The sequence below is a fragment of the Corvus brachyrhynchos genome, unplaced genomic scaffold (genome assembly GCF_000691975.1).
Source record: "Corvus brachyrhynchos isolate BGI_N302 unplaced genomic scaffold, ASM69197v1 scaffold5, whole genome shotgun sequence".
Classification (NCBI taxonomy): Eukaryota; Metazoa; Chordata; class Aves; order Passeriformes; family Corvidae; genus Corvus; species Corvus brachyrhynchos.
This window is the reverse complement of record NW_008238321.1, coordinates 2,187,827-2,213,606: the sequence shown is the minus strand read 5'-3', so window position 1 is coordinate 2,213,606 and position 25,780 is coordinate 2,187,827. Positions and strand designations below refer to the sequence as shown.

Genomic DNA, 25,780 nt, shown 5'->3' with positions numbered 1-25,780 from the left:
AGAATATCACAGGTGGGAATGCACTGATTTTTCATCAAACACTAATGGCACACGTCTTTACTACCCAATGAGTATAAGAAGGAAATAAACATTATTAAAGGGTTTCAGTCTACACTGCAAACATTACTGGCCTTGAAAGTGTTTTGGATGTTTGTACATGGAGCTTTGTTCATATAAACAGGCAGCAGAACTGTGTAGTCAGTACCTGTATATAAACACACATATAGAAAGCTTTGCAAGGTCTGGGTCTACTCTTCCCAGCTCTCATCAATTCGTGTTGATTAGAAGGCAAAGGGTATTTCTGACCCAACAGCAAGAAAATGTTTCTTTTACTGAACCGAGCACATAAACTTTTGGTGAGAAACAAGTTTCACTGGTAAGAGAACCACTTGTAATTTTTGAATTCTGGTGTTCTTTCATGAAACTTCAGCTAAAACTTCATCTTTTATGCTGAACTACCACAGAAGATGCTGAAATTACAGTAACTCCTGTTTGGTAAGATCACAACTGCTTTTGAGATGCACAGCTGAACAAAATGAAAGCTGCCTTCCTTTACCACCCAAGATGCTGCTGCATTTCAAAGAGGTGATAGCCAAATGCATACAGATGATAAGAACAAACTGTTCAAGGAATGATTCTCAGAAATGACTAATATTCCATAATAACAGCCATGAAATGAAAGCAGCGTTAAGTTTTATTAAATGATTTTCTACTGCCTCCACACTGAAGCATTAGCCTGTGCAGCAGAGAGCTCAACTAAATTAACAATTGAGAAAGAAGTGTCAGGAGCTATTACAAAATGTATTCCCAGTAATGAAATTCAAAGTCCATGGGAGCAGTTGTTTTATAGATGTGGAAGGGGGGAGAGAAAGGCAATCCTTGTCAGTAGCCCATGAGAAGTGGAACTATCAAACCCCTCCACTTCACCCTCCTCTGCAGAGTCCCTTGGGCACATACATACTGTGCTGGGAATGAGCACAGGACAAACTGGGGGCTGAAAGGCCAAGAGGATCTAGGCTATGTCCCACTGCCATCAAACCAGAATGCTTCCAGTCCTCATTCCCACAGAGGTGCATGCTCCTATTGCTTATTCTGCAGGTATTGCCTCAGCAGGGGCAGACCTTGAAGTTGAAAACAGCTTCCCCAGCACACTGAACAGAAGAAAAAATTGTAGCCTAAGGTCATGTATTTCACAGCCAAATGGACTTATTGCAGATGTGAAGGGACCCCTGGTGTCCCTGTGGTACAGGGATGTTGCCACAGTCATCTCCAACAACAGAGTGTGCCACCAGCACATGTTGTGCACCTTGGCTCTCAGCTCAGCTCACTGAGACCCCAGACTCCAGTTCCCCTTTCCAAACAAGAAGGGAAGTGTTCCCAAAGCACTTCCTCTACGTAAAACACCTTATGGTTTGGCCTGCCCAGATGCCATCCCTCATAGACAAATTCTTGGCCATCCTGCCCCTGGATCACTGCAAGTGTCCAAGGCCAGGTTGGATGGGGCTTGGAGCACCCTGGGATAGTGGAAGGTGTCCCTGCCCATGGCAGAGGCTGGAACAAGATGAGTTTTAAGGTCCCTTCCACCCCAAACCGTTCCATGATCCTCTGTCCCTACTGGATATGGCCCTGTAGTGGGATGAGTGTATCAGTCATGAGTAACCCAGCAGAGTTACAAGGACTGAAGTACTGCAAACAGGTGAGAGTTCTCCCAGCTCAGACAAATAAATAAAAGAAATTAACATAGTGCAAACAGTGTGACCCAGCTCACTCTTGCTCCTTCTTGTTGGGCCACTGCTGGTACCTCCTGACATGCGTAGCTCCCACTGTTTAGTCACCTCAGAGCTAATTATACATCCACTCCTAAGTTTCTTCAATCCATTATTTTTATAAGTAACTGAAAGAGTTCAGTCTAGAAAGATATTCAAAGAAAGACACCTTGTTCATGAGCTATAATTATCAGCCTAGAGAGAAGATACCTGAGACCAGAAGATTTCAGGGGGAAAAAAAAGAAAATTAGTATCAAGATGTCATGCTTGAAAAATGGTCAGCCACATTCACACTGAAAATCAAATCTAACCTTCATGCAACTAAATACTGGGTAGATCACTCATGGGTATTGTGGATTTATCAGCAATTGAGCATCTAAATCAGAAAGCACAATGTTCAACCACAGGTCCTCAGACTCCATCTAGGAAACACTGGATGGAACTTGTGGTCTGTTAATGAGAAGGTCAGACAAACTCCTGATCTTAGTATCTTTAAACTGTTAACACCATCCCCTGCCCAATGCTGCCATCCTTACTGGAGCCTCAGCAACTGGCCACATGAAAAAACCAATCCTTGCATGATAAAAATGAATTTATTACCCAAAAAGATCAATTACGAAGGCTGGTAGGTCAGAGACACTACAAAAGATACACAACTTCAAATACAGGCACACTTTACTAAAATATGAAATGTCAATTACTTTTTTTAGCTGTTCAGCTTGGTCATTCATACCTGCTCTGGGATCACTTTATGCCACAGCAAATAAAGGAAAGATGAGAAGCGAGCTCCAGTCACTGTGGCTGTAGGAAATGACAGGCTTTGCATCACCAGCTTTCTTGCCCTTCCTACTCTCTGCCTCCAGGGATTTGAACTCTCAAGTCTCACTCTGATTAAACTCCATGTGTAAACTCCATCAGAAGTATCAGTTTACTTATATTTTCTTGGTGAAAGAAGGGGGACACAAACCAAGATGTGTGTATATACAACAGCAAAAGTGCAATTCATGTGAGGCTTCTACTGTGGCAGACCTGATGAGACAGACAACTCACAGATCTGATCGTATCAGCCCAACACCTACGGCTGGAGACACAGCCCCAGGTGACTCCCTGGGCTCCCCAAAGAAAGGATAGGTCATTCTGCATGCTTGCATGCTTGCCTCATCTGAGCTTTCATCTGAGCCTTGACTCTGCTCCATAGAGTTAAGGGGCAAATTGTCTCTGCAGCGCTGCCCACAGAGCCTGCACAGTCACTGGTGACAGAGAGAAGGCATTAACCAGCCTTGGTCCCAATAAAGAACTCAGCAGCTGCCCAAGTGTGTTTCTATAACAGGCCTAGGGATGCCTCCATGGCGTTAAGAACATTTGTAAACCTTCTTCATAACTATTAATTACTTGGAAATACAAAAACCTAATCAGCTTACAGACCCGATCTGCCTTGGCCTATTTACACAACACGTTGTTTTGCTGCCAATTACTGTGCCTGAGCTGTCACAGCAGATTTCCTTCCCCATCCAAGTATGGACATGCAGTGACGGGCATGTTTGTGCTGGAGCATTACTTATGCAGGCCAGAAGGTTTCTGTGTCCCCTCCACTTCTTCAAGGGCATCTTCCAGCTATAACTGTCTGTGCTATAAATACTCCAACCTGGGCTCACTTTCCAGCCCAGGCACACTGGCTGTCAGGGTACAGTAAGAACACACAAAGCTATGGAGTGCACTCGGACTAGAACAGACCCACCAGCTGGCAGAATAGCCACGGACCACTTGAAAAATTGTTTAATACTACTAAAACTTCACCTCTCATTCCCTCCAACTCCAAAGCAGCACAGCTTTTTTTTCAAAATTTTATAGCTGGTACCACCCTGTTCCAAACACCATAACCACCTGACCTGACCTGATAACAAATAAGTGTACAGTCCTGCTGGATGATAACACTGGACTAGATCCCTCCTGATACTCACTACCTCCTTTTAGCTCCATGCCCAAAACAGAAACAAGAAATTCAAGCTATGAAAAGATTCAAGATCAAAGTCTATTAATGAGGATCTACAATGTTAGTTATGCTCAGCAGTAAGAAATTGACAGCTTGGAGATTAGCTGTGGTCTTAGATTAAACCTGGTCCTGGTTTAATTCTTGAGAGACACAAGAGATAAACTGTGAAAGAAGTGACATAGACAAAATGGCTTGGCTTTAGGTGGAGGACCCTCCAAGGTTTAGATTAACTCCACAAAAATAATGAGACTCTGGATTTTTCTTTTCTCTGGCAGCTTTTCAGTCTGTTTTTCTTGCCCTCTGGTTGTGTCTCTATTTTCAGTAGTTCCTTGGAGGGGTACAGAGGTCTCTAACTAAGGTACATTAGGCTTTTCAAGCACATAGGTGAGCCAAAACATTCCCAGAGTTATGTACTCTGATTTGCCTTTCCTGTCATTTCCCAAGCAGTTACTTTCCTTCTTTGAGCACACACAAGGACTGCAGTGCCTAAATTTAATGTTTAAGGCAGAGGCACAAAATTCTTCCTATCCCCCTCCATGCCTGGAAACAGTGTAGGTTAAGTATGGATCAGGATCTCTCAGCACAGTTGCATTCTTATTTCCACCAAGCCCATTTTTCCTTTCACAGGAAAGATGCATTGACAAAATTATAACCAAATTATGAGAATCAACAAGGAGGTATTTCCTGCCTTTGCCTTGGTGCCCTTACCCTTTCCAGGAGATTAACACACATGCCCCATAGACTGCATGGTCACTTCACTCACACACTCACTTCAGCAGCCACCAGATTGCCCCCAGCACTGGCTTCAGGTCTGCTGTCTCTTCATTTTATGACTCTCCCTCTTTTCTTGGCTCCTTTGTGCCTTATGAAAACAATATGCAAATTCCTTCAAATCTGTGTCCCAGTTCTATCTAAATTCATCAGCAGGCTTTATTCTGTTAGTCTGTTTTTCCCTCTTGGAGAATGGCCTCGTCATACCCCTCATTCATGAAACAGATCTCATCTCCAGTCCCAGAATGCCTTTACAAACAGCAACACATCCTGTCTCCTGCAGAGCTCAAACACCAGGAGCTTTCTCAAGGAGGCTTTAGAGTGGAGCTGCCCAACTCACCCCACTCCTCCTGTGTTCTTGAGCCCTCACACTGCTCTGAACTGTGGCTGTGCACATGCTGAGCCAGTTATGTGTGAGGGTGGTGTTTGGTGGCATGTCTGTAAACTGATTTCCAGGTAGCTTTTATAGGCAGAAAACATCACCACTGACAAAGGGGGAAATGAAAGGCTGACACAGTTAAAGCAGTTCCCAAAGTGGTCTGGAGAACCTGTGGGTTACGTAAATGTATTGACCTGATCATTTGGCACCTAGGCAGCCATGGACTCAAACTTCTCTGAAAACCAGTAAGAGCAGATGTTGATTTTCATGAGAACCTTGAAGAGATTACCTACAACCAATGTAAAACTTGTGAACTGAAGAAGTGATGGAATATTTTGAAACATCTGGACTTTTTGTGCTTCTACAGAGAGGAACCCTGCCATCTTGTAACTCTTCTATCCTGTGGCTAGAAGAGTGCAGCTGACAGACATCTACTCTCAACAGGTAAATGTTTGCAGCACCTTTTTGCTGGCTTCCACAAGAAGAGATGGCAATCTGAACCTGTCTACATCCTTCAGCTGTTCCTACCAACTACATCTTTCCACACTGCACCTGCAAGAAAAGTTCCCCAAAAGGTAAACTCAGCACATCTGAGAGTTTAAAAGACCCTCACATCTAAACGCTACTGGAGGTTGGTACAACCTGTGGCTGGGAGATGTTCCATTAATTCAAATATCTGAACTCCTCTCCCAGCTTCACTGCAGACCCTCATAACCTTGAATAAGTCATTTTGCTTTTCTTTTTCTGCTCTCCTGGTTTGTTTTTCAGGTGAGAGATTTCCTGGGAATGGCTGTGTCTCATAGAGTGTGCTGAGACAGCAGAGCCCTAAGATACAGGATTGCAGACTTGACTGGGCAGTAGACCTGATTAACAAAGGAAATAGCTGCAAAGAAATGTTAGGTCCTATCAGGACTTACCTATCAATTAAAATTTTATTACACATGCTTTTTGCATAATAATTATCTTTTTCACTTGAAACTAGACATAAGAAAAAATGTCCTGAAGCTCCAGAGATTTGGATTGATTTGTCATTAACATCCACAGGGACATATTGCAAGGTCTGGTTCCTGTGCTGCCTATCATCTTCTGGCTACTGCACATTTACAGCAGATGGGCTGGACTCCCTTGAGACTCACAGCTACCCATCACGACCTGATATAGCTGTGGAAATTGTTCTTGATCCTCTAGTATACCTCTGCCTCTTGTTTTCTAATGTCTTCTGAGAGAACGTCATCCCTGCGTGTCCCCTTTCTGCACTGATCTGACAATGCAGAGTGGCAGTCCATGTCCCACCTCCTGTTTGCAAAGACTTGGCTGCAAGGTCAATGTTCTGTCTGGCAATTTGTTCCCATCAAGGCTTTTTTGTTTACTGCCTAGGAAAAGTGTCTGTGGCAAACCCATGGTATTTCACTAAAATCCAGGGAGCATTAGCCAGAAAAGGGCACAGTCGTTAAACAAAATTATTGGAAGTATGTTCATCTCTCCCAAATGCACTGTAATATTTTCTTACTGTGAGTTATACTTTACAACAGTAGCTCATGGAACAGGTTCACGCTTACATATTTTAAGGAATATCCTCTTCTAGTTCACTGCAGGTGACTTCTAAAGCCCTAAGAGAGAAAGAATTAGATTTCAAGGACACTTTCTGATGGTACCCTGAGTGATCTAAGAGGCCTGCTGTGGATTACTATCCTGACGCCAGAAAACGCAGGTTCATGGCATCGTGCTCTCTATGAAGACAAATTAGTTGCAGCCTGACCAGAAACAAGCAAAACTCTGCAGTTCAATAGAAGAATCAATGCATAGGAACAACCAATATATAAGAATGAAACTCTTGTTCAAACAAGATCATTCATTTCACAGACAGGGCAAAGTGCTTGTGCTCTAAAGGACTTTCCATTGTATACCACCTCCAGCAGCCCAGGTGACCAGCTTACAAGACTGCCCCAGCAGTGACTTTGAAGGTGATTGCTCTTTCTTCCTTTTTCTTTCTATGAGGATCCCAGTGACCTTTAGAATTTCAGCATAAAATTTAGATCTTTTTCCAAGATGTAGCCTGTAAGAGCCTTTATCTACTCATAAGGAACACTTACACAAAACTAAAATAATTAGCAAATCACTGGGACTCAATAAAACCATCAGCATTAACCACAAACACACACACACACAAACTCTAGAGCTCACCTGCAGAAGCAGGTGGTGTTATCTCACTGAGGTGGTCCCTTATAGATAGCCACATATATCCCCAAAACCTGTACTACAACAAGGGGAGAGCAATAACGACTTTGGTTATGTGCTTTGGTTATTTTTATTATTGCATTATCTCTAAGGTGTGTGGAACAGAAGCAGGTACATTAAGCAATTACCTGTGTGGGGGCCAGTAGAGCAGCAGCTTTGATGAAACTCTGAATTCATGATCTGGAATCACACCTCTGCAAAAGGCTCTTTGATCATACACAAGCAAAGGAATAACCATTTCGTGTTCTTTCCTGCAGCTGGTAAATGAGGAAAACCCATGCTTACATCCTCAGAGACCTTCTTAACTAAAACCAGAAAAGCTGCAACAGCAACCTCTCTGCACGGTGTGTGTAATCTGCTTAAGCACTGCATGGGGGTTGTCTCTGATTCCAAAAAAATACTCTTGACATAACCTACAGATACTTTTAAGACCAGTGCCAATGTTCTTGAAAGGATTATAAACCATTGCTGCCTACAGCCAGGCATTTACCCCAGACACACGGGAAGCCTTTTTTAACTGTCTGAAGGAGATTAGGAAAGAATTATCAGCAACTCAGCTGACACATCCAAAACTCGTGGAAACTGGAGTCAAGTGAATCCAGGACAGCAAGGAGAGCTCACAGCAGGGGTCTGAGGCACCCACTGCTGTGCTCGCAGTGCACCCACCCTCTAGCAGCTCCCCCCTTCAGTGTGACCCACCATCACAACAGCGCAGCTCCTTATCCTCACTCCTGCCTTTCCTGGACATGTTGAAGTGGCTTTTTAGTCCAGCTTAGTTCTGTCTCACCCCACCAGGATACCTCACCTGTCTGGGGCCCATCTCCCTGAGCCAGTCTCAGCCATGCCCATGGCACACACAGGTCCATCAGCTCAGCCAGCAGGCAAACACCCAGGCCTGGCTCAACACAGCCCTGGTTAGGAGACAAAAAGGTGCACAAGTGACTAGGAGATACTTCACCTCCCACTCTGGGGTCCCCACTCTCCTCCCAAATCCCCACAGAGCACATCTTCTGCCATCCAACATCAAAAGCAGTAGTTTTGTGTCCTGCTGATGGCAGGTATCCTGCAAGAGCCCTTCCCTTTCTCTCACTTCAAGCTGAAAGGCTGGATATTCCCAGCACTTTGGAGCCAGACAGAAACTATTACCTCAGTACCAATGCAATTACACCTGCATGAAATGGGAGCTGGAGAAGCTGAGAGTGAAGTGGTTCTGTTCCAGGGAACAGCTTTCAGCAGCTTTTTCACACAGGGATGTTCTGCACAGAAAATTCCCCAGTGGCCACAGAGGCTGGAAATGCTATTTCTGCCTTCCTGCATAGAAGAGAACAATATCATAAGTCTGAACTATTAAAATAAGCAAAGCCCTAAATTGTTCAATTAACTTGAAGCAATTATGGTGTGTGAGTTCTCTGTGAAAAAGTACTGAGGGCACAGCTTGAGCTCCTAGCGAGGATATGATGGAGTGAAGGTATGTGACCTGTTTGAGGGAAAAACAAAGCATGGAGTGACTTCCCAGAATGTACAAAAGACATTTTCCTCAAGTTCCAGAGCTAAATATGATACATAGGATTGTTTATTTCAGTCTTTAACAACACTTCTGGATAGATGAAGTCTTGGTACCTACATTCTTGGGGAAAAAAGTTTTGCTACAATTTAGATCTCAAAAAAATTATTCTACTTAAGATTCTTAAAATTCCAGTTGAATTTCAGGCACTTGAAAAGTTGAGTAAAATTGCATTTGTGCACTTTCAGGCTAAGAACAAAAGCTCAGTTACAAAGAGAAATGCTGCACCAAAATTGACTTAATATCTTTTCCTGTAAAGCTGCTTTTAATGTAATAAACAGTAACATCATTAATGCATTTTACACCACTGAGAGCCACAGAGATAAACTGTGCTGGGATAATATGAAATACCCAGATTTCTGCAAAGGAAAGCAATAAATATCATCATTTATTCTATAGAAATATATAAGAATTCCAAATATGAGAGCAATGAATATCTGTAAATGGCTTTCTAACTCTTTTCTGCTTTTGAAGGTGAAAGATTGATAAGAGATGGTTCTTTACTTGCAGCATTCTCAAAATGTGCATTCACATTTCTCCAAAGAAGGTGGATGGGGAATGGAAAGGAAACAAGGAGATACAGACAGGAAAGTCTTCCCACTGTTCTTTACAGCTTTCTTGAGCTGCTTGTGCCTGAGACACAAACACGAGGGCTGGCAGCTGCCCAAACACTCACCTGAGCCCAAGAACAGCCTCAGCAAGGTGTTCCAGCAAAGGAAAGCCTGAGTTTTAACTGTTTCCAAACCCAATTCCCCCTCCCACTGCCATAGCCAGCAATGATACCTCAGTCGCAGAGCGTTATACAGCCGGCTGCCTCCAGAAGGGAGGCGCAGATCATTCACCTGCATGCTCAGACTTCCAAAAAGGGATATAAACTTCCATTTTAGCCCTAAAGAGACTTTTTTTTCCTTGAACTACTGAATGCTTCAGTGGCTTCACTTGAAATCCTGAGCATTCAGCAGCATTCCTCTTCCCAGGGTCATGCAAAGTTTATCTTTCCAAATCACTCAGTGCATCTGTAATCAAACTGTATCTTGGCTGTAGTCCTTAGGTTTACATCTTACTGTCTGTCACTTCCTTCACAGGTTTATAGGAGGGCAGAGTCCCCTGTCCTTCACATCTTCTCTCACTGAAAACATATCTAGTTAAAGCCAAAAGACAACTGATGGAGCTTCTCACGCATGACTAGAAGATTTAAGATAATTTCAAGAGCAGAATATTTTCCATGGTAGTTTTTTTCAGCTGCCAAGTGGTTACTCATGCAAATTAGCTGTCTCATAAGTAAAAGCACTTCAAGGGATGCACTCAGTGCCCCTCCAGATCATTGCACTAAAAGTTATGATATCTCTGATTTAATTCAGTTCTTACTCTGAAAACTATTAGGTTAATCAAAATATGAGGGAGCCCACCATCTATTTTTAATTAATAAATTACAAGTTATTGTGTAATCAGTAAGATTTCATCAAGGTTAAAATGAAGTGCTCATCCCATGATCCATGAACACAATTTTCAGCTGAGGATCATGCAACAATGCCAGAAGATGAAGAATGTAATTCCAAGCACAAATGTCACTGTTCCTGCAGCACTGTAATAAGGTGGCCTTGAGCTCACTCAAAAGCTTTAAAACAATAAGGTTGCACTGTTTCAGAAAGTTATTTGTGTTTAAAGTTCAGCACATCTTTCAGTCCCATTAAAAGGAATGTCTTTTAAACACATCCATAAATCTAAACACAGACATCAGATGTTCCCTGACTAGATGATTTAATTAAACATTTATTTTTCTGAGCACCTAAGGGAAGCAGCAGCACGGGCAGTAGCACCCAGAGCCCCCCACAGTGCAGACCTGCTTTTTGGCCAAATCCAGGTTCAGCCCAAATCTTTGCTTAATCCTGGAAGTGCCTCCTTGTTTTGTTTACATCAGTCTCCACATCAGCCTGAAGAGAGCTGCTGCTTTCTATAAAGTGGATGACATAGCTGTAGGTTGGAGACTGATGTTTATATTACCTCCAGTGACTCACAGGAAAAATTAAACATTCTGTCTTACAATGGCTTCATCTCTTGGACTCACAATGTCAAGACATCTGCATCAACCATTCACTGCAGGTACACCTCAGGTTCAAGGATGGCTCTGTAGAAGTCTGAAGTGACTGTATTTCTTCAAAGATAACTTCTAGTTAAGGAAAAGTTTGTAATTACACTGAAAGTCTGAGAATATGATCTTCACACAGGGCAGCAGGACAAGCAGAATGGGCAGCAGGACAACCAGTTTTGCTGAATAACTGGATCTTGTTGTGACTCCATTTTAGACAATCAAAGTACTCATTCAGTATAAAACTGGAACCCTGACACCCATAATGTGCCAAAGCACTCTCACGGTGCATCCTTACAGCACTGGCTTGTTGGGCTGTACAACTCCCTGAAGCCAGAAGTGCAAGTTCTCCAGCACAGAAGAATGTGGTACTCTAAGAACCAGCCTTAAAAAAAGAAACTTGCATAGAACTCTCATTCACTACAAAAGGTGCTCACACATACTAAGTACATTTATAGGTTGTGCTGAAAAAAGGAAAAATTATTGCATTTTCAAAAAAAAAAAATTAAAATTGAGTTTGAAAAATTCAAATGGCTTTGAAAAGCAAATCAGGTTCTGGGTCCTGGTACTGGAGGATATCTAAAAGTTAAAGCTAACAGATAAATAATGCAATTGATTTCAGTCATGGACTAAAATCTCTCTGATGTCTAGGGGAACTTAAAATTCACTAACTCTTTTGGAACAAACCCTGATACTCTTCCCCCAGGTTCAAAGAAATTGGAGAATTATACCAATTCTGTATTCAAATCAGACCGTGAGGATTAGGCAAAGGTAGCCATTATCTCTGCAAAGCATGTGCATAACAATGAGCATTTTAAGAGAAAATCTTCCATTTCAGTAAAATTTTATGAGAACATGAAAAACAGTAAAACCTTTATCTCAGACACCTTACGCAACATCCTCCCCCTAGCAGCACTTTTCTCTCTGATGGGTTTTACACTATTCTTATTCAAGAAACTATTCTTTCCAAAAAATGCTAAATCTGCAGAGGTACATTCTCATTTCACTGGGTTTTAAAAAACAATAATTCTGTTTGAGAGATGCCAATGCTCTTTGGTACCCGACGTGTAGATAAGGCAATATACAACGTGTTTTATTGGCTCGGTTTTAAAAGTCTTGAAAATCAACAATTCTCACTGATTACAGCTTGGTTTGCAAAAATGTGATTTTTATTTAAGGCAATAACAAATTCTCCAGCTACTTTGCAGTGTAGGACTGGGATTTAGCTCTGACACTGACTGTAGGTTTTTATTATTAGGAAGTCATTTGGACAATATGGATTATTCTTAAGCTAAATCCAAACAAGTGTTAAGAATAAGTCCAACTAATCTGTAAATACAAACAAAACCACACTGCCACAGCTCCCAGGAGCTCACGTGGCAGCTCCCAGGACTGTATCATACATTGCTTTCATGTCTCAGCACTGGGAAAAGTATTCTGTCACCTGTGACTGCAAAGATAACCTTGAAAACGCCCCATATCAGAGCAATAAGTGGGTTTAAAACCAGAAAACAGCTTTTATTTCTAAATTTGGAATTTTTTAAGTCAGTCCCATAATTCCAGTAGCTCACCTAGAACAGGTCAAAAGTTTTAAAGCAAAAGTTTCTTTCCAAACAGAACAGTTTAAAACTGGATGTGGCTCTCAGTGCCATGGTTTAGTTGATGAGGTGGTGTTAGGTCACAGGTTGGACTTGATGATCTCAAAGGTCTTTTCCAACCTCGTTATTTCTGTGATTCTGTAACATTAAGGGTTCTTGTATCACACTTGACATTCTCCATATTCCAATTCTGAAAAAAAATAGCACCAATTCAGAAAAAATTATTACTGAAATACAATCAAATTTCCTTTAATTTAAAACAAAGTGGGAATTTTCCAAATCCAGAACTTTCAAAGAGTTTCCCTGTGGCGCAAAGTCAGGTTTATTCTCCTTAGCTCATCCCCCACCAACACCAGTGTGCAAACACCTCCACACCAGCCCTGCAGACCAGAGCAGCAGTGAGTCCCCTCGCGCTCACCTGCACTTACCAGCTCCTCTGATGCTGACAGAAAGGACAGCCCTGCAAACCCTCTGAGAAAAGCTTCATTTTTTCACTGTTAAAACTTATCCCATTCCTTCTTTTACATTGATTTTTCCATTTTCCCTAGGTAAAGTGATAAATCTTCACTGCCTGACAGCATGTAGAGCAAATAATTACCCGTTTGTTTTTCTCTGCTATGGACCTGCTTGTTAAAGTACCTTTGGAGAATGTTTATTTCTCTGGAAATATAAACATACTTGAAAATATGTTTTTTCTGCAGAACATTCTGCTGGGAGGTCAAATTCCTGCCATTTCTTCATTTCCTGGATTCTCTATCACATACCCCAGCAGCACAGATTACCATTGGCCACATCCTGGTGTTAGCAATTAGAGGCATGGGATGGGTCTGAGTGGGTTTGATTGCTCTAAAATAGATTTCCCTATCAGCTATTGAATTCAGAATTCCAATTTTTAATCCTCTCCTGGAAACTGCCTTTTTTGGTTTTTGCTTTTCTAAAGCAAAAGAGAATATTCCTAAATTGTCCTTCCCTTTCCTACAGAAGGGGATTGCTCCTTTTTTGAGAAACTTGGTCTTAAGTTCAAAGGTAAATTGTCATGGAAATGGTACCTGCAGGAGCTTGCTCTGAGCTGGGCACTCCTGCTGCCAGCTCTAAAGATTCTCCACAGGATTTACTGAAGGATGATAAATGTTAGCTCTCTCAAGACCTTATGCAGAAGTTCTGCAAGGAAACTGGAAATTGATTTCCCCTTTACAAAAAAGGTTAATTACAGAGCTTTGGGAACATGTTTGTTATTCATTACAAGTAATAAAGAGCCCACCTTTGACTTGGATAGCAGTTTGGCCCAGAGTTTAGGCTTCCTACTATTCCAATTTTCAGCTGAATAAACTTTGATGTGGAGAGGGGACAGGGCCATCCCAGCTGCTCCCAGGGACCTGCTGAGGAAAGTGGCGTCCCCAGCACTCATCCTGCCCACTGTTCCTGATAGATGGACACAAGGGGATGCAGCCAGCCCAGGGGATGAGGCCAGCTGAGGGCACAGCCCACTGACACCTGGAAATCACTGGCAATGAGCACAGCTTCTCCCTGCATGAGCCACTTGGGCACGAAGGATCATTCCTGATGCCAAACACAGCCTTGGCTTTTGCCAGAGCTTGTGGGGCTGGCTTGATTTCACTGCAGCATTCCCAAAGGCAGCCAGAGCCCTCTGACAGGCACCCTGCAGACTTCAGGGACCAGGTTTTGGGCCAGCTGAGCGGGCTGGCAGAAGATGCTTGAATCATTCAACCAACTGGTTCCACCAAACACTGCTCTCCTTTCTCCCTACTTTGTGCTCACACCACTCCTCAGCGTGGCTGAGTTTCACGTGGACAAGAATTTTTTGGCTTTGCTTTTTCTCACAACAATCTTTACGAGCTGTTGAATACAACACTTTCCTTTGTGGCTGTGCTGACACCCGCTGACAGGAATCCTGAGGGCAGATGGGCTGGGGGGATGACAGCCTGAGCATGGCTCGTTCATGCTCTGGGGAGAGAAGGGTGGGAAGTCCTGCCTCCACTCCTGCAGCGCTGTGGGCAGCTGATGTTTCTATCCTTGGGAAGGTCAAACGTCTCCTAACAGGAGCATTAGGAAGTTGGAAGAGCCCAGCCCAGCTGTAGCTCTGTGCTGACATCACGCTGCAGCTCCACTGTCCTGAGCAACCATGGCACAGCTTTGGTCCTTCTTGCCCTGCCACTGCAAGAGTGAAACCCCACACCAACAAAATCAATTCCTCCCTTTGATGAAGGCAATAACCACAAGAGAAAAATGGGAGGAAAAACAAACCTGACCTTATGACACTTGTGACACACTGACAAGAATACAAAATGGCAAGAGGTCCTATTTTTAAAGGCCATCATCCTGCTGCTGTCGGACCGCACTTGTGTCAGCAGTAACCCCCAGCAGCTCCCTGGGTCAGCTGGCCCTTCCATGGCAGAAAGCTGCCTCCACAATATGCCCCCAGAACAGAAAGCTGGGCTACTACCTAAAATTGCTGCAACATGCATCTGTTTTAAGGTCTCTCTCAGGGAAACTGAAGTCTGTGGGAATAAAAAAAATTATCCTGTATCTATTTTATATCTGTGTGCTTAAATTAGCCATGACTGATTCTGCAAAGGAGCTCAGGATCTGTCCAGGAGAGGAACAGGAGAAGGAAGAACCAAGATGGCAATAAACAGCCACGGTGTGAATAGGACTCACATGCTCACAGAAACGTGGAAAGAGTCAAAAAAGCTTTTGCAAGAGTAGCTTCATGGTCTTCAATTGCAAATGTTATAAGGGAACTAGTGTTTTTTCAGGCTCTCCAGGTTAAGAATATATTTTTAAGACTTCAGATTAATGAGATCTAGTGCACACACTTAAAGCAGGAAGAATTCTTTTTTAATTACTCAAAAGAAAAACCCAATAATTAATAGCCACCAGAAATAATAAATCAGCCAGTGTAATCTCATTTTCATTACCCTTATTAGCTCAAGAGATGGTAGATCAAACCCAATTTCATTCTTTGAGAAATAAATACACTATTATTTTTAGCTCATTTCCAAAGACTCTGCTTGTGCTGCCTGCCTGTTTGTCCACTCTGGTAAGTTTGGAGCCAAGTTCAACTTGAATTAATGACAACATAGTAGTTTCAGAGATGTTATTGTCAGACCTGTTCTGTGACCAATCTCTGGCCAGGAAGGACTCAAACAAATGCCCCCGCTTTGGCAGGCAGCAGCAACGTGGTGTGAGACCTCCTTACCTGATTGCACAGGAATGGGGGCACAGGGAGAGAGAGGGAATACAGAACCACACACGAGGATATAAACAGGTCAGAGAGGCACTGCATGTAAAGCCCACGTAGCCACCAAATAGCCAGTAAATATACCTGTGATTTCAAATAGAATCACTTATTATCAAACCATGTTTATTTCTCCTCAAAAAATCAGATTTTAATAATAAAAATATTCCATTACCTATATGTCAAAAAATATGTTAGAAAATTTCCTGACACTGTCCCAGAATTCCTACAAACTGGGGGGATAATCCTTAGCAAGCTGATGAGCAGGTTGTGTTCCATGAAGAAAATTCCTAACCTGTTGTTTACAACATATTTCATGTTATTACTAAAATAATTACTGAATGGATATGATGCAATATCTCCTTCTCTTTGCAAAACTCTCCTAAGGCCAAAAATAGATTATGACTTAACAATAACGTGCACCACATTGGAAGTCAATGAAACACTCCCTGACCAAGACCCGATTAACAAGTAGTGAGGTGTGACAGTTCTATTTTTAGGAATGGATTATGTTTTTCCCTGGGCATTGGCAATGACTACTTTCTTTACATATCATTTCTGTAATGTGACCAACCATTTACTAAATGAGATGTTTGATACACAACCTTGGGACTGTTTTTATGGCAAATACTGCAAAGTAAACGACCGGCATTACCCAGAGGTTGGGCTGGAACACCAAGGTGTGCCTTAGGTAAACACCAAACTTCTCCCAGGTGCTTCCTTAGCTGAAGTGGACCAGCAAAAGGGGATGACAAAGTGGATCACAGTCACAGGAGCCAGCTGCTCCTACAGTCCCATCCATGTTCTCCTTGGTCAGAGCACTTGTGATTGACAGTGCTGGACTCGTACTGGGAGAGAAAAGTCTTTGATCAGCAGAGCCCACAGAACATCTCAAACCCCTGCATTTAGGGCAAAGACACCACCTTGAGTGCTGAATACACTCCAAAGAAACAAATGAGGAGCAGGCCAGGAGCAATGGAGCAGCCCAAAACAAATCAACAGCACAGTTGCTTGACTCTTACCATTTAGCACTTGAACAGAACTCACAGAGAGAGAGTATAAAAGGCCCCAGCCACCAGGAAAACTTAACAATCCCAGCATCAAGGTGATTCCCAGTCTGCCTGGGAGGAAGGATCCAGGGAGGGACCATGCTGGGGACAGTGGCTGGCTAGATTTCCTCTGCCTTGGCTCACCACCAGGGAATGGAAAGCCGCTGTGAACACAGAGTGAGAAACTGCAAGAAAAAAGAAAATCAGTATTTACAAATTCACAAGGAAATTTTTCATGAGGACCTGTTACATTCCTACTCAAAACCTGCTGCACTACGCAATGGCCTTTTATGTTTGCTTTTTTTTTTCCTTCATTAATTCTGACATTGACCATTATCACATCCTGCTTTCTGTAGTAATTACAGCAGACAAGAAAGATGAGCCTGAAACATCAATGGATGCAAGTAACACTTGACTCTACCGTGTTCCAAATCAATTCTCTGTAGTGTGGGCTTATCTTGAGCAAAACAAATCTGTGAGAAATTAAGTGCAGCAGACACGAAATGCAGGTTGGAAAGTGCTGCAGATGAGGACCCTGGTAGTTTTTGAGGAGGATATGACACTTTAGGGTGCAGATACCTGAACTCTTGCTGAATGCACTGGACAGTGTAAACTCGGTGTGTGGTGCTCAGCACAGACCCAGCATGATCAATCCCACAACAGCTTAAATACGTGCTAAAGGGATTACCTGGCCAACATGACATTTCACATGGTGCCAGCTCACCTTCAGTTGCCTTCAAACACGTGGCAAAATGTGGACAATAAATTCCAGGATGCCAGCATAACATCCTGAATGACACCACAGCACTGAGCAGCTCTGGCTCTGTCAGGGTCACATGCTGTGACAAATTCAGACTCACCTCTTTTTGCCCTAAGGAGCATTTGGCAACTAAACAGCAACCTGCTGAGGTGCTCTAAACCATCCTAGCCAGGACCTAAGATGGGAATGTGACTGAGAAGTCCTCCTTTCTCTAGGTTTTGGGATGTCTCACAGACATTTCCCAGCTTTGTCATTGGAGAGGTGCACACGTGACAAAGCTGGGGACCAGAAGCTCACCAGTGTGGCACCGTACTGAGGGAAGTGGTCATGGCTCTTGGTTCTCCTCTTCAGCACCTGAATCTACAGCTTGCAGTTCAAGGCTCCAGATATTCAAATCTAATAATTTCACTAGTGACTCACCAGCAAACAAGCATTCTCTGCACTCTTTAGTCCAGCAGGATATATACTTTTCAAAAAGTAAAAACCTGACTTTCTTTGACACAAGGGAGTTATACAATCACTTAAAAGTAAGTAGATAAACTCTAAAATTATGTCTTTTTTATAATTGCTGTGCTGGTTACTCTAAACTGATGGACAATGCCTTTATTAGCTGATTGCAAGTAAGATTCTGTCTAAATGGAGAGGAAGATGCATAAGCATTTGCTAGAAAAAAAGCTTTGTGATTTCCCTTAAAACTCTCATTTATCAATATTTTAGTTCACATTTAGCCTCCAGCCCCTTAGTCTGCATAATCTCCATTAACTTTTTCCACTAAGATTTCATTAACTTTTACTACTAACATTATTGCTCACCAAAGTCTAAAGCAAAAGATGAACCTGGGAATGGAAAACACTTGTACATTTTTATCCCTTATGCAGCATGCATAAAAGGAGTATGGTTTCTGTTTCTCAGCATCCCTGGGGGATTCACTGCTCCAAAGAACCCCACCACTGGTGAAAATACCTTATTCCTTACCTTTACTTATTTGCCTGTAACTCTGAGAATAAAAGCAACAGACTTTTGCAGGACAGCCAAACTTCGAACTGACCTGGTGAAGGGGGCAAACTCCTCTGCAGTGCTTCTGCTCCCCATGGGAGAGATTTTGACTGCATCCTCAGCAGCACTACCTTGGAACAATTTCAGTGTGGCAGAGCTGTTATAAATCCATGAAAGCACAGCAGAGCTCAGAGTGGGGCCTGTCTCAAATGGCAGTTCCACACAACATCCATGTATTGCTCCTTAATGGGCCATCTCTTAAGGTCTGTGAGCAAGAGCACACTGCCACTGCCCCCTCAGAGGCAGAGTGACTCCTTCTGCCTGTTGCCATTCCCCAGAAATGCAGGAATTCCACGTACCAGAGACAACAGCTCTGTGTGGCAAAGAGGGAAGATAACAGGGAGGGTACAAATTAAACTCAACAGCACTGAAAGTGCTTCAGCATCTACTTGTGGCAAGTCCTACAAGAATAATTGTAAATGGTTTGGAGTTATTCTAGTAGGAATGATCTAATAGTCAAATTGGTTTTGCACAGATCATTGTTATAATGGGTAGCATGAAAAGGAGGCAGAATTATGCTTCCTCCTGAGCCTCCTGTATTAAAGTTAATTTCATCAGGATAATCATTGCCTGGGAGTACCCAGCCCTATTAAGACCTTTCTTTTCATGTATTAGTGAATTATGTTTTAATTCCTCATTATCAGTGATGGAAATACTATGCAGAAAACCCATCACACATGGATAATTTGGGACCATGCACCCATCTCTGCCAGCTGCCTGCTCCAAGGAGCTGCCATGCTCCACGTTGTCCTCACACGCCTGAGCAGCACCTCAATTAACAATTTTGTGTATCATTACCTGGACTGAATTTATTCTTGATCTTTGGCTCCTTAATACAGAATAATGCAATAATATTGTGCCAGCCAGAGGGCTGGCTTTCCATAGATCATTCAGAATGTTTTTCTATTCCAAATTTGAAGCCCTTAAAGGCACTCCTACTCCACTGCTTATTGAATCTTGTGGATGTTTCTTATCTCATCTACTTCTCCTTGTCTCATTCTGTTAGGGACCCTCCCTGTAGGATAAAGTCATCAGGTCTTTGAATAAGGAGAAACAATTTCTTTCACTTGATTAACTGCATGACTTAATGCTATCAGCTCCATTAAGGGACAGGAGCATGAGACAGGCTATCAGGGAATCAAAGTCAGTCACAGCCACACAAATCTCTGCAGCAGCACCATGAGGTTTGAATAATCAATTGCACATTCCCAGGGAGTTTACCTCCAATAATAAAAATAATTTTTGCAGCTTTCAAAGGTGTTGTGCTGCACACGTGATTGACAGTAGAAACAAAATTCCTACAGCATCACTTCTTATGTTATTTGCAGAGCTTGAGATGGGTAAGGCGCAAATTTGGAACTACTCAGATATGAAAATATGCTATTATGGAAAAGATATGTGTAAGTAACTGCATTTATTAAATTGAAATAAATTAACTTTAGCTCTATCCGGGTGCAACCGATCAGGAGAGCACCTATTGCAGAGTGAACTCTCAGCTGCCTGAAGCCTGAGAGAGTCCTGCACAGGTTATCAGTAACTAATAACTCAGTAAGTGCTTCTTGGTAGGTGTGAGGTCTAAGCCAGTGCTAACCTGCTCAGTGGTTGTTGAGTATTTGAAAGAAAGCTGCCCACTGCTCCAGGTGGGTGTTTCCAAGTCCCAGGGAGCCACACAGTTCTGCCACTGCAGGCATCACAGCATGTGTTGGACATGGCTCACAAACCCCGAGCTTTCCTGGAGCCCAAGGACAGCCAGTGCAGCTCCAGTCCCTCCTGCCCTAGCCATGAGCTCCTGTGCCTCCAGCCCATGAACTGCTGGGCTGCAGGGAGGGTTGGAAGTCTTGCTGGGGAGGAGACAAAGTGCAGTGTGCTGGCCGAGTCAGATAAGGCCTTTGCTTTTAAACCAAGCAGTTTGGTTCAATCACTGATACACACAAGCTATTTTTGTCTGATGGGATTCATCAGTCAATTCTGGTACATCAGTATCCACATCAAAACTGTCACATGTGGTAGATGTCTCAGAAAAGGAACTGGGACTGGAAGTCTAATAAAGCCAACCAAGACTTCAGAGAAACTCTGAAAATGTGGAGCCCAGGCCAAGCACCCAACTTGGGAAGTTCCTGTCTGAAGTTAAAACCCTTTTACCACCTCAGTCCCAGAAGCTTCCCAGAATAAACATCACTACAGCTACCAAGAACATGGAGTGAACTGCAAAATAATTAAACTCATCATGTGCCAAGGGAAACCTGGCTGATTGCTGCAATGCTGATTAGTTACTCCCCCTGCTCCGGAGAGCATTAGCATGAGAGCAGAAGACAGCTTTGATAGTCACTGAAATCTCAAGGTTATCTCTTTGGCAGTGTGGCTGAGGTTATCGGCCCAGGAAAGGCTTGTTTCAGCTCATTATCACAGCCTCTTCCCCTCCTGTGGCCCATACCTCTGTGAGGGTGAGGCATGACCTCCCCAAACAAGAAATCAGTCCAGTCTAGGGCACTTCCAAGTAACCACTATTCTTCCTGCCTGCTGAGGACACTGCTCTCACGCAGCTAGATAGTACAGTAACTTACTCCACTCTCTGCAGCAGCTGCTTGCCAGAGATTAGGACTTTCAGCACTTTTTTTAACTAAAAGAATTTACATCTTCAATTCCCAGTCAATTCTCAGCCCTGCTGCAGTTCAGCCATCTGACAGAAGTGCACCAAACCTCATGTTTGGGAAATTCGTGTATATATATATATATATATGTTCCCAAGTAAGATATATAAATTATCTGAAGCCCAGCCTCCAGGCCTTTTTCAAAGCTGCTCAGCTCCAGCCATCACATGCTGCAGGAGGAAGCAATAGGTCTCATACCCAAGTAGATTAACTCTCCAGAGCTTTTCTAATTAGAGACACCAGCTCCTTGCCAAGGCAATGTGCTTGCTGAAGCTTATTTTAGCTCTGCAGTTCTGACAAACCAGTCACTTTTCTTCTTATGGTCTTGTGTAATTGGAAGACAAACTTTTTCTGAATAATGAATGCTCAGAGACACCACTATTCATGAAGCAGCTTATTTTCATGGTAAAAACAGATCTACAAAATGATAGCTTAACAGTAACAGAGAATTCGCCCCTGTAAATCCCAGAAGCAGAGAATGGTCGAGATTGGAAGGAAACCCCACTCCAGCCCCTGCTCACACTGGAGCCAACCTCAGCATCAGGTCAGGTTGCTCAGGGCTGTGCCCAGTGAAGCTCTGAATGTTTCCAAGGACAGAGGTTGCCCTGCCTCTCTGGGTCCCCGTGGCGACATCTGACCACCCTCACGGAGAAAACAATTCTCCTATCTAACCACAATCTCACTTGCTGCAAACAGCTCGTGATTGCCCTTTGCTATGCAGCTCAGAAGAGAGCCCAGCTCTAGTCCTGCAATTTCTCTCTAGATGATATTATATTTATTATTTGAATTGATCCTTGGTGCTCTCCATATTTTAAGCTTTTAAAAACGAGGCCTTATTTAGTTGTGAGAGTTACTGGGTAGAAACGGGAAAAGATGCTTTTCTACACAAGTGGCTCCAGTGCATGAGGGTCCCTTCTGCAAGGAAACAAGGTGACCTAGCACCACAACCGCAGCAAAAACTCCTGCTAGGCAAAGGAATGTACATTTTCTCACTTACCTTTCCTTTCTGCTTTACTCTGAGGGGTGTTTGATAGAGGTCCCCAGGACTACAGCTCCTGTCACCACTGAGCACCATGCCCAAGTCTCAGCAGCAATTCAGTGCATCATCCAGGCAGTGAGGAGGATTAACATGCTTTCCTAACTCCTTTTGAACTTTTTCCTCCTACTGGGACAGAATTCACAGACGTTTCTAGTCCTTTGTTCTTCCTCATAACAAAGAGGGGAAGAAAAACCGGGTGAAAAGACCATTTTTCTTCCTCTTCCATCAGCTGTGAGCAGATCCAGGCTCCCTGATGTGCAGCATGAGCAAATAGCACCTTTCAGTGGAGGTCTGAGGAGCCAGCAGATAGAGGTTAGGGGTGTACTGGCTTCTCAAAGGAGCAGTCCAAGAGCAGGACAAAGCCAACACTTGGGTGTTATAGAGAATCCCAGAAAAGAGAAGAGATTTCCATTTGCCCTGACGGTTTCACTCCATGTGTTACCTGTCTGCCTCAAACCTCTGAGCTGAAATCAAGAACTGCCCACCCTTCCCCACAGCTGATGTGTGTCACATCACAGAAACGAGGAAAAGATGGGAGCAAACCAAAGGTCAATGCAATACAGAGGGTTTAATAGAGTTTTCTGTGCTTTTTCCCTTGGACAACACTGAGGGCTCAGCCCTTTGTCTTAACACACCACTACAGGTTTTGGCATGTATGTAATAGAAAAAATACCACAGGGACATTTATTGTGTTTCCTTTTCTGCTTTTCTCCTTCCCCACACCATCTTGGGAAAAAGTAGGTAGAGGAGTTTCAGCCATCGCCAGCTGCTGTATTAAAACAATAGAAATTTGGGAAGCCCCAAAGCAGCAGATCACAGCAGGGCACTGAAGAACTGATTGTGTACCTAAGCACGTTTGCATCCCACCTAAGTTTCAAACATTAATTTAAAGTGTTAAATGCCCACAGCCCCCACACAGCACCCTTCAAACTGCAGAGGGAGAAACAGCTGAGGTGAGCTGAATAACAACCCAGATGTGCCATCAGTCTCTGCTTCCTGCAGAGTGAGCCCACAGGGAATACTGTCCCATCCCATGGAATAAATGTCAAACCTCAGGTGAGGTGAACCCTCCCAACAGCCACTACTGCCACCAACAGCTCCCCAAGGGCCAAACATCGGGGTTCTTCACCATTCTGTATTACTTAAAAATTCAGCTGTTGATTTTAGCAGTCTGTCACATCACAGCATATTGCTCTTCTCTCTTTAAGACAGATAGTGTGGGGTGTGTAAAATAACTGACACCCCCTTTTCCCCTCTATTCAAGCTTTAACTCCACAGAAAAAGTCCTTCTTCCCCAGACCTTTGCATGCTGCTTCTACATGCAAGACACAGGCTAAAGCACTAACCCTGAACGAGCTCCTTGTAGCACAAATTCAGCAGCAGCACCAAACCACAAGGCAGATCTTGTAATTTGCTTTCTACTAATTTACATTATACATTAATCTAACATTATAAATCAATCAATAGGTGAGAAGATTTCACTGCTCACTGGTTTTGCAGAACCGATTAAAGGAGTGATAAAGAAGATTAATTTATTACAGGATCTGCTAGGAGGCTAAACGCTTGCAGGAGAAAAGGAATTATTGACTTAGATTTAACAGAGGAATAATTCCTGTTCATACATGTGTACATATATATAGAATAAGATGCAGGAATATATGGACCAAATGGCTTTGGCACCTGCTATCGAGTGGGTTTGCTGGGCACAGACTGGAGATGAAGGGTGGGGAAAAGCAGCACAGACATTCCTTCTCTTGCAACCCTCTGCACTGGTGGAAAAGCACCACTGTTATCCTCTGGATGCAGAGACTTAGAAGCCTTTAAGTGTTAAAAGGTAATAAAAAACCCACCAATGAGCCTCGGTGAGCTGTGTTGCCACTAATGCCACCGGCTCAGCAGGGAGCATGGGAGGGCACCGGACAGAGCGATGGCCCTGGGTGGGTGGGTGGCAGCAGACAGGCCAGCACAGCACCACACACGACACAGCCCCAGCATGGCCAAGCAGCAGAACCCCATCAAGCAGCTGCACAGTTGGTTTTACCACCTCCAGCAGCCGAGGTGGCTGTGCAGTGTGCTGTGACATAGATGTGCCCTAACAGCATCTGCATCACTTCTGCTCATGATGCTAACCTCCAGGGCTCACCTCTGCATCTACCAAGACATGGTGGGCTTGCCTTTTAATTCATCTACCTAAAAAAAAGAGCAGTTTTACATTGGGATTTAGCTGCAGCCTCACAAAACCCTGACACACACATGGCACCAGTGCCACTCATCACGGGGAGTTTGACCACAGCTGCGCAAGGAGGGACATCCCCAGCAGAGCAAAGATTCACACACAAAGGTAGTGGCTGGGGGACCACAATGGGCAGTGATCCACCCGTGGCTGTGTGTCCCTGTGTGCCAGACTGTGGAGTGCCAGCACGTTGTGTACCGGGCTCGTGGCACGGCCGGGATGCAGCGAGAGCCACCGCAGCGTGAAAGGATTGGCATCTGCCCAACGGGCTCTGCTTAATGGACTGATTTTAGATACATATATTTGGACAAAGAGCAATCGATATCGCACAGAACAGCATAGCACATGCATTGTCTGCAGCCAATTATGCTGCTCTCTCTGCTGTACAATATTAATTTTAATGTTACCCTGAAAGGAGGGAGGATGGCAGGTCAGCCAAGGAAAATGACAGTGTTGCTGTACAACCCAGCCCTCATTTCTTTGAAAACCCATGTCAATCCAGTGCAAATTCTGTCAACCAGGCCCTTAGAGAGCACGGTTTGAGGAAATCCATTAAGCCTTTACCCTGTTCACCATCACATCACTGCCATTTTGTCTTACCAGTGCCACATGTGCCCTTTGGGCTCTGCTGCTCTCTCCACTCCACACCCAACACAGCATCTCCCTTCCCACCAGCTCTCACCAGCAACAGCACACCCCAGCTCCAGCAGGACAGAGTCCCAGGCACTCAGGTCACCCTCCTCTTCCTGACCAAGCACAGGTTGTTTGGGGCAACATAAATGCCCAAATTGAGCCTGGATGCCTGGGGGCCTTAGCCCATGCCTCAGTATCTGACTATTGATTCACCCAGCACAGGGCAGCACCATAAGGAAAGTTGCATTATGGCACCAAGGATGCTGCTCTGAGCCAAAGAGCCTGTCCTCAACACACCACTGCAGTTTGTTGGGTCACAGCATCCTTCATCTCTTTGCACATCAAGTCATAATTTGTGAAATCCCTTTCTCCTAGCCCTCCTCTGACTCTTCTCCAAGGCTGAATCTCCCCTCACAGCATCTTCAGTGCTTGGAACTGAGTCTCATGTTACCTGCCTCTATTTTAAAGCCTCAAAATGACAAAAGAAAAAAAAACCCCAACACCCAAAATAGCAATTATTTTAATTACTCATTTTGGGTGCAAAAAGACCCTCAGTTGTTTGATGCCCTTGACTCAAAGGTATAGCTGTTATAAGCAGCTGACCAGCACAACACACACTGCTGCCATGCCCTCTGCAGTACCTAAACGTGCTTCTCGATCCCAAATTATAGGATATTAACATTTGCAAAAGCTTTTGAGTGT

The 25,780-nt window shown here is 43.6% G+C and overlaps 1 long non-coding RNA gene across 1 annotated transcript; it reads right to left on the bottom strand.

Annotated features, from left to right (window-relative positions):
- Window positions 1–6,417: 6,417 nt before the first annotated feature.
- On the bottom strand, window positions 6,418–11,012 carry LOC108446740. The gene is made up of 3 exons (XR_001862036.1): window positions 8,294–11,012; window positions 7,276–8,058; window positions 6,418–6,519 (listed from the first exon to the last, which is right to left on the bottom strand). It is a non-coding gene; the product is annotated as an uncharacterized LOC108446740 (long non-coding RNA).
- Window positions 11,013–25,780: the final 14,768 nt, after the last annotated feature.